The sequence below is a fragment of the Phytophthora infestans genome, genomic scaffold, assembly GCF_000142945.1.
Source record: "Phytophthora infestans T30-4 supercont1.52 genomic scaffold, whole genome shotgun sequence".
Lineage (NCBI taxonomy): Eukaryota > Oomycota > Peronosporomycetes > Peronosporales > Peronosporaceae > Phytophthora > Phytophthora infestans.
The window spans coordinates 65,329-69,665 of NW_003303707.1; the positions used below are offsets into that span (position 1 = coordinate 65,329).

The following is a 4,337-nucleotide window of genomic DNA, read 5'->3' on the forward strand; positions in this document are numbered from 1 at the left end:
GGCTCTTCCTATCATTGCGAAGTAGAACTCGCCAATTGTTGGATTGTTCACCCACTAATAGGGAACGTGAGCTGGGTTTAGACCGTCGTGAGACAGGTTAGTTTTACCCTACTGATGAGTTCGTTGTCTAAACAGTAATCCAACCCAGTACGAGAGGAACCGTTGGTTCAGATAATTGGTAACTGCGGTTAGCTGAAAAGCTAGTGCCGCCAAGCTACCATCTGTAGGATTATGGCTGAACGCCTCTAAGTCAGAATCCATGCTGGAATAGACGATAATCACCTTTCCCGATGTGCCGCGAATAGCGATAGGTGTCTTCTGGACACCCAACATCATACAATTGCAACGCACTCCGCTGCCTGTCAAGTACTGGCGGTGGAGAGTAGGCTGATTTGTAATTTCAAATATTGGGAAAGATAAATCCTTTGTAGACGACTTAACTACAGAACGGGGTGTTGTAAGCATGAGAGTAGTCTTGTACTACGATCTGCTGAGATTTAGCCCTTGTTCTATTGATTTGTTCAGAAATGGAACATTTCTCCCCCCAATTGCAAACGCGCAATGATAAAACTATAAAGTTAAGCAGTCGAAATAAGGCTGCGTTAAAGTGATTTACTTTCGCTATGGAGCGGCGAAAGTAACCCGGTCAAAGTGCTGGTAGAGAGTTAATACTGTTAAGCTTAAGATCGTCAAAGTCTTTGTTTTGGCTTAGTGAGGTTTGTTCGCAAAAATCGCTAAGTGCCGCTGCTATTGTTTTCCGAGCCAAATTCGGCGACCTTAGTATCGGGTTTATAACAGGCAGAAAGCGAGAAACACTTTGCGTGAAAATCGCTAAGTGCCAGCGCTAATGATTTCTGAGCCAAAATCGGAGATTTTAGTATGGGGGTTTAACAGGGCAAGCTAGACGGCAGGGCGTAAAATTAGACTTGGTTTAAGTATGTTAAAAGAGAGCGAATAGCGTGAATTAGACTTGGTTTAACTATGTTAAAGAGAGCGGAATAGCATGAATTAGACTTGGTTTAACTATGTTAAAGAGAGCGGAATAGCATAAAATAGAAAACTTGGTTTAATTAAGTTAAAAAAAAAAGCGAAATAACGGTAAATTAGACCTGGTTTAACTATGTTAAAGAGAGCGGAATAGCATGAAATAGACTTGGTTTAACTATGTTAAAGAGAGCGGAATAGCATGAAATAGACTTGGTTTAAGTATGTTAAAAGAGAGCGAAATAGCGTGAATTAGACTTGGTTTAAGTATGTTAAAGAGAGCGGAATAGCATGAAATAGACTTGGTTTAACTATGTTAAAAGATAGCGAAATAGCGTGAATTAGACTTGGTTTAAGTATGTTAAAGAGAGCGGAATAGCATGAAATAGACTTGGTTTAACTATGTTAAAAGAGAGCGAAATAGCATGAAATAGACTTGGTTTAAGTATGTTAAAAGAGAGCGAAATAGCGTGAATTAGACTTGGTTTAAGTATGTTAAAGAGAGCAGAATAGCGCGAATTAGACTTGGTTTAAGTATGTTAGAGAGAGCAGAGTAGCGTGAATTAGACTTGGTTTAAGTATGTTAAAGAGAGCAGAATAGCGCGAATTAGACTTGGTTTAAGTATGTTAGAGAGAGCAGAGTAGCGTGAATTAGACTTAGTTTAAGTATGTTAAAGAGAGCGGAATAGCGTGAATTAGACTAGGATAAAGTATGCAAAATGAAGCTGAGGACTTTGTGAAAAAATGCGAAGTTGTTTGCTGTTCTAATTGTATGGGTTTGGAGATGTTTTTGGCTTGGATTAATAACAGGCAGGAAGCGCGAGGAAACGCAGCGAATATGGACGCGTACGCGGAAGGTGACGGCGGAGGAAGCGCGGATATGGAGGTGAAAATGGTGAAGGTGATGGCGCGAGGAAGGTGACGGCGCATGGGTGTGAATATGGAGGTGATGAAAGGTGACGGGAGGAAACGCATGATGTATATGACAAGTTGGTGTCGTACTTAAGCGGAGCGCGCGCTGTGCATGTATGAAGGTGTCGAAGGTGTCCATATTGCCTAAGACGCGTACGTGCACATGTCATGTCGCATAGGAAGCGTAGGTATGGTTGTGCAAGTCGTAAATGGCCACTTTGGTGGTTTAACATTGTTTCCAGGCCGCGTATGCGCAAATATGGGGTGCGGCGGCTATCTGCACTGCTGTGTATGAAGGTGTCGGTCTGTGTGGGGTTCCTATCGGAGAGAATACGTATGCTGCGTTGTAGGAGTGAGCTGCTGGCCACACGTTTGTATTGGAGTGCGCCACACCACCCCCCTTTTTGTTTTGTTACTATATAAAGTGTAGCCATCCACCCAGCCAATTCTGAGGGCCAGAAGGGGTATTGGGGGCCATCGTGTGCAGTCTATGGCCACGTATGTGGACATGTGAGTGTGTAAATGTGTTGTACCAATGTATACGAGTGATAAACACTAATAGGTGTGTCGGTCAAAGTCAAATGTAGACGGCCATCTTAGGCTGAAAGCACCATATCCCGTCTGCTCTGTGAAGTTAAGCAGCCTCAAGCTCGGGTAGTACTCGGGTGGGTGACCACCGGGGAAGTCCGGGTGCTGTCTACTTTTTAGCCCGTTTTGAGCTGTTTACCGACTTTGCGTGTGTTTGCAAACGCAAGATATGATGTCTGGCATGTGCCCACACGACATCTTGGTTTTAGTATGCCTGGCGAGCCACTACACACGAGATCTTGTTTTTTGTATGGTGTTCTTTAATATGATTATTATGAAGATGAAAGAGAACCGTTAGAACGGGTATGAAGGGTGTTCTAGGGGTGCTTTTCGGTGCTCCTTCACGTGGACATATCGCAGCATGCGACATGTCAGCGGAACACTGTCTAAATTAATAAATACTGTTTTGGCCGATTTCTAAAAGCGTCTATAAAAGGGCATAAGTGCAATGACTCGTCTTTGTAACCCTGCGGCCTAGGCGTAGTTTTTCACGGGGAATCCGAATATCAAAGGTAGATTTATGTACAACATGTACTTTTTTTGCAACATGTACTTTTTATCTACGGGACATAGACATATGTAAAAACACACGGCGGAGCCGTTCCCGCAATCAGAATTTGTCTAACTCTTCTAGATCAAAAGTTATTCAGCGAAATGTGAGACTTTGTTTGGCATGCTCTTTTTTTAGGTGGTTTTTTCCGGTTTTATGTGCCGCCCGGCAGATCTGGCCTGCAGACTTTAGCAGAAAACTTGGCGCATGTGTTCGCACGACCGCTCCCAAAGTTTTACAAGCATATCTCCAGTAGTTGCTTCGCAATGATTTTTTTAGTGACGCCAAAAAACGCCATTTTCGCGGAAAATGGACACCTTGGACGGCCAAAATCACCACTTTTGGCCATGTTTGGCCCTGCACATCCAGGAAGCAAATGAGACTGCTCCGTATAAAAACTGCCCTAGGGGTGCTTTTATGCGCGCATTCCCGTGGTCAAGTCAGATTTTGGCTAAATTCAAATGCCTTGTCTATAAACACTTTTTTCGACCTAAATTTTCACCTGTTTTGTCCCGAAATGATAGCACCCATTCTTTATTTTTAGTTCATTTATATTCATCACAATATATGGCCCACGATCCACATTTATCTAGATTTATGTCATATTTATCATTATTTACTTTTTTTATGATTATATTAGTTACTGGTGATAATTTTATGCAAATGTTTGTTGGATGGGAAGGTGTTGGTTTTTGTTCTTATTTATTAATTAATTTTTGGTTTACAAGATTACAAGCAAATAAAGCAGCTATTAAAGCAATGTTAGTTAATAGAATTAGTGATCTAATTTTACTATTAGGGGTATTAACTATTTTTTATAATATAAGAACAATTGAATATTTTAGTACTTTTGCTGCCATTTCTATTGTAAAAGATTTTAAATTTATTTTTTTTAATTATATTTTAAGTATTATTGATGTAGCTTGGATTTTAATTTTTATAGGGGCAATGGGTAAATCGGCTCAAATTTTTTTACATTTATGGCTACCTGATGCTATGGAAGGTCCTACACCTGTTTCTGCTTTAATACATGCAGCAACAATGGTAACAGCTGGTGTATATTTAACAGCACGTTGTTCACCTATGTTTGAATATTCAATGTTTTCTTTAAAAATAGATTACAATTATAGGGGGCTTCTACTGCTTTTTTTGCAAGTACTGGCCGGATTAGTACAAAATGGATTTAAAAAAATAGTCGCTTAGTTCTACCTTGTAGTCGATTAGGTTATATGGTTTTTGGCCACAAGCGTGTAATAATATATAGGACCTACCGATGATAAAATGCGTGGGCTGGTGGGGATCC

The 4,337-nt window shown here is 40.8% G+C and overlaps 2 non-coding genes across 2 annotated transcripts; both read left to right on the top strand.

Moving 5' to 3' along the window:
* PITG_33069 lies at nucleotides 1–396 on the top strand (the record flags this gene model as incomplete). The annotated part of the gene is made up of 1 exon (XR_009934463.1): nucleotides 1–396. It is a non-coding gene; the product is annotated as a 28S ribosomal RNA (ribosomal RNA).
* Nucleotides 397–2,486: 2,090 nt separating this feature from the next.
* Nucleotides 2,487–2,600, top strand: PITG_33070. Its single transcript, XR_009934464.1, has one exon. It is a non-coding gene; the product is annotated as an 8S ribosomal RNA (ribosomal RNA).
* Nucleotides 2,601–4,337: the final 1,737 nt, after the last annotated feature.